We start from the raw sequence: 13,478 nt of genomic DNA, 5'->3' as shown, positions 1-13,478 counted from the left end.
CTCCCGCGCGGCCCCGCCCAAACCGCGCTCCCCTCCCTCACCGCATGCCCCGCCCTCCCTGCGTGACTCCGCCCTCCCTGAGTGGTCCCGCCCTCACCCCAAGCTCCTCATTCCTGCGTGACTCCGCCCTCCCCACGCTCCCCGGGGTCCCCGCTCTCCCTGCGCGGCCCCACCTCACCCCGTGCCCCTCATACCTGCGTGGCCCCGCCCTGACCGCGCTCCCCGCCCTCATCGTGTAGCCCCGCCCTCCTTGCCCTCCCTGCGTGGCCCCGCCCTCACCGCGCACCTCCTCCTCACCGCGAGCCCTTCCTCCCCGCATGCCCCGCCTTCACCAGTGCCCCGCCCACCCCTCACACCGGGCCCTGAAGTTCGTAGAGGGCTTGTCTTAGGGCGGCGCCCTTGCTCTGAGCCACCTCTGGACCTCAGATCCTAGCCTGTCCCGCGTTCCGGTTCTTCCAGGCCTCCTATTGACGGTCCAGCGCCCGGGGTCGGTGACCTTGCCCCCGCGCCCGGATCCGTGCGGAGGTAGACCGTGTCCCCGCGCCCTGCTTGGCGCCCTGATACAAACCATGACACCGCATCAAGCTCCTGCCCTGAGATGGACCGTGCCCCGCGCAGGCTGACCCTGGCCTGGCACGTCCTAAGGGGGCCTGTAGTCTCCTACAGACGTTGTGTGTGCCTTAGCCCACTCCCAGTTGTCCTGAAGGGTAGAGGCGACGTCTCTTAGGACCGTGATTACACTTTTCCCGTTTCCTCATGGGCACGCACAGAGTGAGGAACCGACGCAGCTGTCTGCAGAAGTTGTGTTGTGCGCGCTCAAGGAGACGGAGAGGCTCTGGAGCGAGAGGCCCTCGGTGAACGGATTCTGGATTCGTCCAACACCAAGAAGGCCTTGCTTGTGTGTCAGGTGACTATCACAGTTTGCAAGGCGTCCTGTAAATGCAGTTTCATCCAGTCCCACACAGCAGCCCGAGAGGCAAGCGGGCTTATCTGAGCATCCCTGCTTCTCCAACAGAACACTGATGGGGCTGGTGGGGAGGCTCAGTGGTCAAGAACACTTATGCTCTTCCAGAGGCTGATCTGGTTCATCCTGGGGACCACCTGCGCATGCGTGTCGTAGGTTCACGCAGACACAAAAATAAACATTTGAGAAGAAAAGAAAAACTGATCTCGAGGGCAGGTTACAGACTCAAGTTTTGTGTTCTGCCTTCCAGGTTCCGGGATCAGGATTTCCATTTTGCTTTCCTGTAGACACATAGAGCATGTATAGGCTGCACTAAATAAAGGCTGCTTGGGAACTCTTTTAGGTTATTTTAAAAATTCCCTTTATGTGTTTATATTATTAGTTTGATTCGGATTAAATCAGTATCATAAAGCCTGTGGTATTTGCATCTCCTTGACTATCTAAAGCAAAGCACCCATAGACATGATGAAATAAAAATAATAACAACAGATAAATAAAAAAAAATGCAGATGCTATACAGGGTAACCCTTCCCAGGACAACGGTCTTATGAAGGTTAATTCGCTATCCGGGCCCTCCTAGGGCTAACTCCTGCACGAGAGAGCTGCCCTCGGGTTGGTCGATCCAATCCACCTATGCTAGGTGTCTGGTATCCTGACCCGAGGCCTGGGGTGCAGGAGTTCCGCCAAATGACCACCCCCACCCCCACCCCGGAGGAAATGAGGAGCTGCAGCTCCCTCCTTTCTCCACCAGGTAGAGCAAAGGAGCAGCTGGCCACTGTCAGGACAGCAGGGCGCATCTGTATTCACTTAGCAAACACTCTTTTCTTACATTAATGTAGCAAATACTCAATGAATGCCCACTGTGTCAGGCTCCATCGTAGGCGCTGGAGAAACAACTGCGACGAGGTGGGCAGAGTCCCCCACCACTTCGAAACCAGCAGCCTAGAAAAGCCACTGTAATCATAGTGCAGTGGTTAGCGCCACCCTGTACACAGTCTGTGATGCTAGGAAGCACATAGATGAGCGCCTACTGCCTTCTCCTCGGTCAGGGAAGGTTTCCTGGGGGAAAACGATGCCTGAGATGAAATTTGAGGAGTGCATAGCCACTAAATAAGTGAAGAAGATCGGGGTGGGGGGGGTGCATCACTCATGCCATAGCTCTTAGAGAGATCAGCGTGAAAACCAGGTAGTGTGGCCAGATCACAGAAGACAGGACTGGTGAAAGACAAGCTGAAGAAGAAGCAAGAGCCCGGCCACGCTGAGTCCAGAGCCGAGCCTGTGTGGAAACAATGTGTTCTGTCTGAAGGACCCTGATTTGCTACTGAAGAGTTTTAAGTAGGAAACTGACAGGGTCATGTGGGTTTTATAATCACAGTTTGTGTATTCGTGTTTGTGTATGCACAAGTGTTTGTGTGTGCCGCCACACCTTATTAGGTAAAGTACAGACCATGAGAGCCAGATAACCTGAGGACAGTCCCCAGAACCCGTAGTGGACGGAGAAAACAACTTCTGAAAGTCGCCCTCTGTCCTCCAGGAGTGCTTACACGCACACACATAAGTTAGCAATAGTAAATTTAAATTTAAAAAGTTTTAAGGAAGAGACTGGGGAGCCGGCTCACTGGTAAAACATTTGCTGTACAACCAATAAGAACCTGAGTCTGGGGGCTGGGGATTTAGCTCAGTGGTAGAGCGCTTACCTAGGAAGCGCAAGGCCCTGGGTTCGGTCCCCAGCTCCGAAAAAAAGAACCAAAAAAAAAAAAAAAAGAACCTGAGTCTGGACACCCGGCACCCACGTAAACAGCTGAGACAACAGCGAGGGAGGCAGAGACAGGCAGGCGGCCCCAAGAGGCAGGCGGTTCCAGGTCCAATCACAGGCTCTGGATGTGTATCAGAATATAGCTGTAAGAAGTTGAAAGGCTGAAGCAGGATTTCAAGACCAACAACATAGCAAGCCTCGAACTCCAAAAGAATACCACACACTGCAGAAAGGCACACACTGCAGAAAGGATTCTAGTTTCATAAAAATCACAGAAATGAAAAAATCTAATGAGAGTGACCTAAATTTGACCTAATGCCCAGATGTGAGGGTAGGAGAGAGAGGAAAGGAGTTTAGAAATAGATTTAGAAAACTTGCATCTGTCTGGAAGCTGATGGTGTGCATTGTATAAAAAGGACTTACCCAGGGCAGGAAAAGACAAAGAACTTATTGAATTATACTAGAAGACAGGCAGAGGGCAAGCCTAGAGTGGGATCATGTGACTAAGAGGAAGCCCCCTTCTCCTGTAACAGTCAACAGGGAGTTACTGGGTCTCATGGGCCACTTGTCAGGGTTCAAAGACGTTCACCTCTCTCTGTCATCTTAAGTGGTACCTCTGCAGAGTGAGTTGCTTTTCTGAAGACTGCCCATTTGAGTAGGGCACTGTATTCTATCACTTACTTTTCTTAGGGCTGGAGAGACGGCTTGGTGATTAAGAGCACTTGATGCTCCTTCAGAGGACCCAGGTTTAATTCCCAGGTCCCACGTGACACTTCACAACCATCTGTAACTCCACTTCTAGAGGATCCAGTGGTTTCTCTGGTCTTGTGGTCACTGCACGTGATTATCTTAACTCAATTTGTTGAGCTGAGCTACAATGTAACGTTTCACATTCGGCTTTGTGATGGTTGGTTTTAATTGTCAGCTTGACAGCCCAGAATCCCTTGGGAGTGAGTCTCAATGAGGATTTTTCTAGATTTAGGTTGGGCTGGGGTAAGTCTTTGGGGGATTGTCTTAATGGAGGTGAGTTTGAGGCCAGCCTACTCTACATAGAGTGAGTTCCATTCAGGACAGATAAACTATGAAGAGAGATCATGCCTCCAAAACAAACCAACAAAGTTGGCACACCTGCAAAGCCAGCACCTAAGAGGCTGTCTCAGGAGAATTATGAGTTCAAGACCACCCTGGGTTCCATAGTGAGACGCTCTCCAAAGAGTAAAAAAGATCAAATGTGTATTATAAACACGTACAGCTCATTATATCTCTATTACATCTCAATTAAGACAGTAGTACCAATGATTGCTTACATGTGTGTGCGATGTGAACAGGTGGGCACTTGTGTCACGGTGCAGGTATAAAGGCCAGAGGACAATTCTGTGAGGTCAGTTCTCTCCCTCTAGCTGCACATGAAGAACTCAGGTCTCTGGGCTTACAAGGCAAGTGTTTTCGCCTGCTGAGCCATCTTGCCAGCACAACTAAAACGATTTAAAAAGTAATATAGACCAGGATTAGAACGATGGCTCAGGGTGACAAGCACTTGCCACTGTCACAGAGCTTGGTTCCCAGCATCCACATGGCAACTTACAACAGCCTGGAACTTCAGGGATCTGACACCCTCTTCTGGTCAATAGGGCACAGGGTATCACTTGGTGCACATACATACATGCAGACAATACAGGGCAATAAAAAAAACAAGAAAATAATCGAAAAAATCACATGAAACTGAAAGAAAATTATGGGGTTGGATAAGGGAGAAATTAGAGGGGAAGAAATTAGAGAGTGGGTTTTATGGAAACACATTACAGGCATGTTTAAATCCTCAAGTCATTTAAAAATATCAATGGTGGTACAGTGGGCACAGCTCTAATCCCACCACTTGGAAGGTGGACCCTGTGGAAGGAAAAGGAAAATCAGTATGTCTTCTTTTCTCTCTTCCTCCCCCTGCCCCACGTCTGTCTGCTGTCTGTCTGTCTGCTGTCTGTCTACCTCCCTCCCTATCTGCTGTTTTCTGACTTTTTCACGTCTCTGATCACTTAATCACCTCAGGACTGAGGCCCTTTGAGCTGTTCTGGGTGTGGTACTTGCTGGGTGTTTCTGTAGAGCCGAGGAAGGAATGAAGGTAGAGGCAGGAGGATGTCTGTGAGTTTGGGGCCACACTGGTTTACATAGAGAGTTCCGGAACATTAGGGCCACATAGTGTGATCCTGTCTGGGAGGTAGGGGGGAAGCAGTAATAATCTTGAGACGCAGAGGGAAGGAGCCAAAGATGCTAATGAACTCTTCTAATGCGCCTTGGAGTAGATCGATTCTGAATGGAAAGTCATAACATAATCCAGTAAATGCAGCCCCGGAGATGAGTAAGCTATGACTTAAGGTGCTGAAATGGTCCTTTGTCCTCAGAAGGTCCCTGTGCTGGAAGCTTGGCCCCCAGTGACCGACAGGGCCGGTGGGCAGTGATTGGGATGGGGCAGCCTGGAAAGGGTTCCGGGAAGGTAGCCTTGTGAGGGCCAGTTAAGTCTTCTGGGGCAGGATCGGCTTTTGCAGAAGTAAATTGTTATAAGTGAGGCCGTGGCATGCTTGTCCCCTTCTGAATTAGCCTGTCCCCTTGCTGGTCGAGGCAGTCAGTGGACCCTGAATGAGAACATAGACACCATGCTGTTTGTATCCTTACAACCATAGCCCCGAGCCAAACAAACTGTCCACTCTCGGGCAGCCTGTTACAGCAACACAAACGACTACAAAGTAACTCTTCCTGCCGCCTTCTAGTCTCCATTAGTCCGAATTGAGATCTTTTTGTGAAAGTGCACCTTTATAGCACACCCACAACATGTGTAACAGAGACTAAAGCAATCTCCTAGTTCTCAGACCAAAGAAGAGGGGGCTGGGGCTAGGGGAAGCATCCAGCAGGTTCCTTGAAGGAATCTTTTTTTTTTTTTTTTTTTTTTTTTGGTTCTTTTTTTCGGAGCTGGGGACCGAACCCAGGGCCTTGCGCTTCCTAGGCAAGCGCTCTACCACTGAGCTAAATCCCCAATCCCGAAGGAATCTTTTCAAAGCTGTGGCTGGCCTCTATGTAACTAAGGGAACAGCTATTACCAGGTAGTTGGTGGGAAATGGAGCCTTCTCTCCTAATCTCAGCAAGACCTTTTAGGAAAGGTGCAGACCCTGCTATGCATAGTAACTGTGAAGCACTAACTGTACCACTGGGCAGCCTACTGTGTCCTGGCTGGACCTCCTCTCCATCGGTTTTAGTATATTCTGTCTGTGAAATCTCAGCCCATGCATTAGAATTCTTAAGACTTGTTTAAAATGCAATTAAATTGAGCAATTTGGATGTGTATTTTTTGCTGGTTCTGGGGTTTGAGATTTGACTATTCTCTGAGAGGTTTGTGTGTGGTATGTGTGACTGTGTGTGTGTGTGTGTGTGTGTGTGTGTGTGTACCTGTATGTGTAGTTTTTGTGTATGTGTGTACAGGTTAATATATGCATGTGTGTATGTGTGTGTGGTGTTTGTGTCAGAGAGTGTACATGTATGCATATTTGCTGTTTGCTGTGTCTATGAGCGTGTGCATACATGTGGGGGGTGTGTGTGTGTGTGTGTGTGTGCGCACGCGCGCGTGTGTGTTTTTCAGAGTTACCTGAGAAGAACATAACTTGCTACTTTCTCTGCTCCTCAGTCTGCCCAGACTGGAAGGAGTTGAGACTTTTGGGATAACCCTCCCCTACACAATTTTACATTCCCACAAGGCCACTAGCACCTCTTCCCTGCCATACACACCGACAAACCCCCATGAATAAATAAAAGTTAAAAAAAATAAAGAACAGGGGCGGGAGCACATGCCTTCTTTACTCTCAGCACCTGGGAGGCAGAGGCAGGCAGATCTCTGCTTGAGGCCAGCCTGCTCTACAGACTGAGTTCCAGGACAGCCAGGGCTACACAGAGAAACCCTGTCTCAAAACAGAACAACGGGTGGAGGAATGGCCACAGGTAAGAGCACTGACTGCTCTCCCAGAGGACCTGAGCTCTGTCCCCAGCATTCACATCTGGCAGCCACCTGTAGCTCCATGTCTAGGGATCTGAGGCCTCCACGTGGTGGCTCACAACCATCTGTAATGGGATCTGATGCCCTCTTCTGGTGTGTCTGAAGACAGCGACAGTGTACTTATATACAATAAATAAGTCTTAAGGGGGAAAAAAAGCCAGCCTCACGGCTGGAATGATGGCTCACTGGTCAGAGCACTGGCAGCACCCACACAGCCACTTATAACAGCCCATGACTCCAGTTTCTGGCAACAGCACCCTCTCATGGTCTCCAAGAGCGCCAGGCACACGTGTGGTACACCTACAGGCAGGTGGAGCCCAGAAGAGGGCATGGTTATCCTGGAACTGGATCTCCAGGTTCTGGTTTCCATGTGGGTGCTGGGAATTAAACCTGGGTTCTCTGAGAGAGGAGCAGCCTGTCCTCTGAGCTATCTCTCCAGCCCCAGAAAAATAAATCCACTGCCACTGGCCGAACAGAGGAACAAAGGAAAACATACATAATAAATAAAATCGGTTCCAGCAGAGATCGGCCCATCGATGGGAAGGGAGCCCTTGGTCCTGTGGAGACTTGGTGACCCAGCATAGGGAAATGTCGGGGTGGTGAGGCAGGAGTGGGTGGGCGGGTGGGGGAGCACCCTCATAGAGGAAGGGGATGACGGGAGGAGATGGGGGTTGTGGAGGGGAAACGGGAAGGGGGATAACATTTGAAATGTAAATAAATAACCAAAAAATATGAAAAAATAAAATAGGCAATAATAAATAAATAAAATCGATTCACGGAAAACATGGCCTCACGAGATGTTTCTGCTGTGGAAATGGTGGCTTTTGATCATTCTGAGGACTTAGGAAGACAGGAACTAAAGCATGTGGAGTAAGAAAGGACAACACCCCCCAGGCCTTGATCTCCTTTTGCTCACTAACTCCATTTTCTCTTTATTTCAAGTTTTTAATCCTGAATATTATATCTACCTCAGGGACGTCCTATGGGGATCAGATAAAAGGATAATAATATTGACGTGGCTTGCCTGGTTAATGTTACACACGAAGCCATTTCACCGGCTTTATTTATTTAGTTTATTTTAAAGCTGTGTCCCTATGTAATCCAAGGCAGCCCTCTCTGTATTAGCTTCCTAAGTCACAAACACATGGCACTGACAAGCCAGTGGCGCAGGCAGAGACAGGTGGATCTTGGTGAGTTTGAGGCCAGCCTGGTGTACACAGCGAATTCCAGGACAGAGTCTTGACCTTTTGGTGTTCCTGTCTTAAACGGCGGAACAGCTGGGATCGTAGTTGCCGGGATTTGAACTCAGGAGGAGAAGCAGCGAGTGCTCTTGACTGCTGAGCCATCTCCCCAGTACTCTTATCTTAATTTTAATTTCAGTTTTATTTGTGTAGATACGTGTGTGCCTTTATGCGGACCACAGGCATGTAGTACCCTCAGAGGCCCGAAGAGGGTGTCAGGTCCCTTGGAACAGGAGTTACAGGCTGGGAGGTAAATCCAAGTTCTCCAGAAGAGCCGCAAGTGCTATTACCCACTGAATGACCACTCTAGCTCCTTGCTTCTTAAATTTTCCTCTAAATCTATGAATCTGTATTTGTGTGCACTACAAGCGTGACCATAGTGGCTGGAAGTGCTGGATTCCCCCTGGAGCTGAAGCTACAGGTGGTCGTGAACATCCCAAGTGTGCATGGGAACCAACTCAGGTCCTCTACAAGAGCAAGGCTTGATCTTAATAGTGAAGACATCTCTCCGATCCCTTGTTTTTCCTTTTTCTCTTTCTTTTTTTTGGGGGGGGGTGTTGTTTTGTTTTGGTTGGTTTGGTTTTTCTGTTTTTGTTTGCTTTTGTTTTGTTTTACTTTGTTTTCGAGACAGGGATTCTCTGTGTAGCCCTGGCTGTCCTGCAACTCACTCCGTAGCCCAGGCTGGCCTCACTCTGGCCTTGCTCAGAGATCTGCCTGCCTCTGTCTCCCAAGTGCTGGATCTAAAAGCCTGCGCCAGAAATGCTCTGCCCTTGGTTTTTCTTTTAACAAATACTTCTTGTATGTTTGTCTTGTAACAAAGTTTCACTATGTACCTTTGGCTGCCCTGGAACTTGCTTCGTAGACTAGGCTGGCCTTGAATTCATAGAGATGTGCCTTCTTTGCTGTGCTGGGATTAAAGGCATGTGCAGCCACACCTAACTTCTTTTCTTCTTTCTTTCTTTCTTTCTTTCTTTCTTTCTTTCTTTCTTTCTTTCTTTCTTTCAAAACAGAGCCTCACTATGTAGCCCTGGCTAGCTTATGTAGACCAGGCTGGTCCCAGGCTTGAACATGTATATCTTCCAGCACCAGTGTCAATTATTAGCTACAACCCTACAAGTTTTGTTGAAACAACTCTTTTGTTGCATGAATACGGCACACTAGTAATTCCCACATCCCATCAGGAGGTTGAGGCAGGAAGACTGTCACAAGTTTGAGGCCAACCTGGTCTATGTAGAATGTTCTGTAGACCTTGAACATTTCAACCAACAGCATCATTCTCTCCCAACCTGAGCTATGTAGCAAGACCCTGTTTCCCTCCTTACCTCAGCAGAAAAGGGGGCATGTCCAGCTATGGGTCACACATCCTATGCTGAGGCATGGGTCAGTGATGGATACTGGTGGATTCTGCCAATTCACTTCCTGCTTTGTCTCTTCCCCTTGTTTGCACGTCTGCGTGTCACTGATAATTTTCCTCTAACGTTATATGTGTGTGTGTGTGTGTGTGTGTGTGTGTGTGTGTGTGTAGAGACTTATCACAGAAGCGGGATGAAGGACAAAAGCCCTCATTTCTTCAACACTTCAGCCAACAACCTCCTTTGCTTCTCCAGGCCGTTGAAGGGAACGTCTTATGAATTATGCATGACAGAATGATGAATATGCACGCAGCCCATTATGCCTGCGAGGGCTGGTAAATAATTTATGAGCTAAAATGTTCCTCACCTTGTTACTGTGCAAAAACTTTTTAAAAATCCACAACATATTTACCCTTTGAACCGTAGGGAGCTCTGTCAGAGACAGTGACGGCGGCCCGGCAATGTAACCTTACATCACTGCTAAAATCGAGTAGAAGAAAACAGTGCAAATGCTTTTCGGAGATGGTTTAAAAGTGGAGCGTGCTTTGGCTGTAGCCCTTGCCCTAGGAATGTTTTCTAAAATCCTGGCTCCTCACCCTAAGGCTGCCTCGCATTGTCAGCAGCACCCGGATTCCTCCTCGGTCTCCTCACAGGACTTCAGGGACCAGTGAGGCTGAATCTTCTCTCCTGTTATATGAAAAGCAGCAGCTTAGACCGCCCTGGCGATGCTGTTCTGTACGTCACACCGGAGAGGCTGTCCTCCGGAGACAGACATGAGCCACTGCTGTGGTAGCCTTCACCTCACACCCAGCAGTGGGTGTCTTTGACTGGTGCTGAGAAGGGGAAGACAAAGTTGCCCGTGCAACGGAGGGCAGGGTTAGAGTACATTCATGGATCCTGGCAGAACTCGGTTGTTCTATGACATGGAGGGTGGGAACCCAAGGTTTACCTGCCAAGATTGCTGGAGCTTTCTGGCACCATGACAAAGAAGGTTCTCTCTGTCCACTGTCTTTCACAGGTTGGGTGCCTGGAGGGGATGAGCAGACCGAGGGAGGAAGAAAGGCCTTGTTATTTATCTTTTGGGTGAACCATATATATATTCAAGAAATAGAGGTGCTGTCCAGAGGACTGAGCGGGTAAAGGTGCTTGCTCCTCCCTTGAGACTGATTCCTAGAACCCGCCCATATGGTTGAAGGAGAGAACCAAGTTGTCCTCTGACCTACAAGGGAACACCGGACACCCTTCCCTCCCTCTCTCTATCCCTCTCCCTCCCTCTCTCTCTCTCCTCTCTCCTCTCTCTCTCTCTCCCTCTCTCTCCTCTCTCTCTCTCTCTCCCTCCCCCCTCCCCCCTCAGAGTAAATGCAATAAACAAAAAGAATCAAACAAGTGACTTACAAACTACAAATTATATTACAAAGTTATTGGGACAGTGATGTAATAGAAGCAAAATCCTTTTTTTTTTTTTTTTTTTTTTTTTTTTTTTCGGAGCTGGGGACCGAACCCAGGGCCTTGTGTTTCCTAGGTAAGCGCTCTACCACTGAGCTAAATCCCCAGCCCCGCAAAATCCTTTTATAACAGTGTGGTACTCAGACTTGAGAAGGATTCTTGGAAGAAATAAATGTTCGGAAGACTTTACAAGACAAAGAAAAAAGGTCCAGTTCATTAGAAAGAACCCAGGCTGTGTAGCCCAGCTCTCCTGGTGTGGGCTCCTCCTGCCTCCTCTCTGGCAATTCCCCTTTCACTTCCTGCGCCTGCTCTGGCTCCAGCTATCACAGGTGGTTACTTCTCTCGCCCCATTCCTGTGTTGAAATCCAAACCCACACATGATGGTATTCAGAGACAAGACCTTCAGGAGGTGAGTAGATCATGGGTGCATCCCAGAACGTTTCCCAATACCCTGCAACCACGTGGCCACTGCCTGTGAAGCAGTACTGGGTCTATGGTGACCTTAGTCTCCCTTAGACACCCTTCTTCTAAAAATTCAAAGCTGGCGCTGTGGTAATTAAGCTTTTGAAGGAGATTTGTTTTTCTGTTTATTTGGTTTTTCTTTCTTTCTTTTTTTAGAAACTATTTGTTTATTTTATGGACACTGTAGCTGTCTTCAGACACACCAAAAGAGGGCATCGAATCCCATTACAGATGGCTGTGAGCTACCATGTGGTTGCTGGGAATTGAACTCAGGAAGAGCAGTCAGTGCTCTTAACCACCGAGCCATCTCTCCAACCCAGAGATTTGGTTTTATTCATGTATTTGTACGCCAAGCATGTGCTAGTAGTACCTACTAGAAAAAGGTGTCAGGTCCCCTGGAGCTGAAGTTACAGGAGGTTGTGAGCCACCCTCTGTGGGTGCTGGGATCTGAACTCTGGAAGACCAGCATTGCTCTTAAACACTAAGTCGGCTCTCCAGCCTTCCCCTGCCCCACTCTATTTGTTTAAAGCAGTGTCTACTCTGTGGCCCGGGTTGGTGTGGGAACTCACTTTGTGATCAGTGTGCCTCAAGCTCCTGAGTGCTGGGAGTACAGGCAAGTGCCCTCAGCTTGATGGCTGAGGACGGACCAGGGCTTTGCTCATACTAGGCAAGCATTGTACTGAGCTACAACCCCAGCCTTTCTTTTCTTTTTCTGAGGTGTGTGTGTGTGTGTGTGTGTGTGTGTGTGTGTGTGTGTGTGTGGTGTAGGTGCTGTGTGTGTGCATATGCGTGTGAATGTGTGTGAGAGCTCCAGTATGCACTGGTGTGCATGTGTGAGCACTCATGTGTGGGGTATGTCTCTGTGTGCATGTGTGTCTGTGCACGCATGTGGGGTGTGTCTGGGGGCTATGTCTGTGTTGTGTGGTGTGTGTGTGTGTGAGTGTGTGTGAGTGTGTGAGTGTGTGAGCACATATGTGGGGAATGTGTGAGGGTATGTTTCTGTGGGCATCTGTGTATGTGCATGCATGTGGGGTGTGTCTTGGGGCTGTGTGTGTGTGATGTGTGTGTGTGTGTGTGTGTGTGTGTGTGTGTGAGAGAGAGAGAGAGAGAGAGAGAGAGAGAGAGAGAGTGTCTTTGTTGTTCAGGCTGTTTCCCAACAGGCTCACTTGTTTGCAGCCTCTCCAGCAGCTGGCCCCACAGGTGGGGTGGGGCCAGACTCTACCTCCTTTTGTAAAACTAAACTGCATTATTTGCCTAGACAGCTAATGGAAGAGCTGGGATAAAACCCCAAGCTTTCTGGTTCTTGACTCACCCTCAGGGCCTCCTAGCGGGTCCCAGGAAAACAGCAGACAGCCCAGCTCTGCTGCACCAGTAGCCAGCAAGATGCAGGCAGCCTGGAGTGTACCTGTTGGTCAAAACCAGCCCTTGCTGCTCCCTCTCCTCCCCTCAGTGTGCGCTTGCCCCGAGAGGTTTAAGGAACTGTCTGGCAAGGGCTTTACTCTTCATCCGCTTTCTCCTAATGCTGCTTCTGCACGGTCTGCGGAGGACATCCTAGACCACGGAAACCTGTGTGTGGGGTGAGGGGGAAGAGGGAAACAGACTAGGTTGACAGCAAAAGCTTGACTTTTGGGAATCCACTTGGCTGGATTGACGCTCTTCTATTGTCTCCTCTCATTCTTTCTCGGCCCCCTGGTCTTTCTTCTTTTGTCCATTACCCCCCAAACCTTCGTTTCCCCTGGCCCCCTAATCGGCCTCTAAACCTTCCTCTACCTTCAAAAGTCAGTAGAAAAAACAAACCCTCCCCTCCCCACCAGCACGGTCCCAAAACAGTGGCTTGTTTTTCTCCATTACGTCAAACTTTGCTTTTCTTTTCACACCTTCTTGGGCATGACTAGCCCGCAGGTGGTGGGTAGGACCCCGGCCCTCCGGAAGGTGGGAAAGGATGTTGAGCATAGCGTCCCGGACCCTGGTCTCTCTGGGATGAGCAAGGGGGACACAGCTGCTCCGGAGGCCCTGAGCCTGAGTGACATCCGAGTTCCCTCTCCTTTCCCAGCCTGGAGGACAAGACATGAACTTGAGGTTCGCCTTTGAGAAGGGCACTTGACCACCAGAGAGTCACGGTTGTCACTGCCCAAACCTCGGCTGAAGGGAAGGTGACACGGGGTCCCCGATCGAGACTCCAGTCCAGCTCTCCGAGGGGGCTGACTCAAGCAGCCTC

At 49.4% G+C, this 13,478-nt stretch overlaps 2 long non-coding RNA genes across 5 annotated transcripts; one reads left to right on the top strand and one right to left on the bottom strand.

The window, feature by feature from the left end:
- Positions 1-8: 8 nt before the first annotated feature.
- Positions 9-1,468, top strand: LOC134479580 (uncharacterized). The gene is made up of 2 exons (XR_010053114.1): positions 9-907; positions 1,215-1,468. It is a non-coding gene; the product is annotated as an uncharacterized LOC134479580 (long non-coding RNA).
- A 269-nt stretch (positions 1,469-1,737) lies between these two features.
- Positions 1,738-13,311, bottom strand: LOC134479579 (uncharacterized). Of its 4 annotated transcripts, none has more exons than XR_010053111.1 (4): positions 12,573-13,311; positions 10,302-10,379; positions 9,949-10,185; positions 1,738-5,350 (listed from the first exon to the last, which is right to left on the bottom strand). It is a non-coding gene; the product is annotated as an uncharacterized LOC134479579 (long non-coding RNA). The 4 variants fall into 4 exon arrangements; XR_010053113.1 differs by having other exon boundaries at positions 9,949-10,039; positions 12,573-13,067; XR_010053112.1 differs by lacking the exon at positions 12,573-13,311 and having other exon boundaries at positions 1,738-4,610; positions 4,762-5,350; positions 9,949-10,802.
- Positions 13,312-13,478: the final 167 nt, after the last annotated feature.

The sequence above is a fragment of the Rattus norvegicus genome, chromosome 7 (genome assembly GCF_036323735.1).
Source record: "Rattus norvegicus strain BN/NHsdMcwi chromosome 7, GRCr8, whole genome shotgun sequence".
In the NCBI taxonomy this organism is placed as follows: domain Eukaryota; kingdom Metazoa; phylum Chordata; class Mammalia; order Rodentia; family Muridae; genus Rattus; species Rattus norvegicus.
This window is presented reverse-complemented; position numbering and strand designations above follow the sequence as displayed.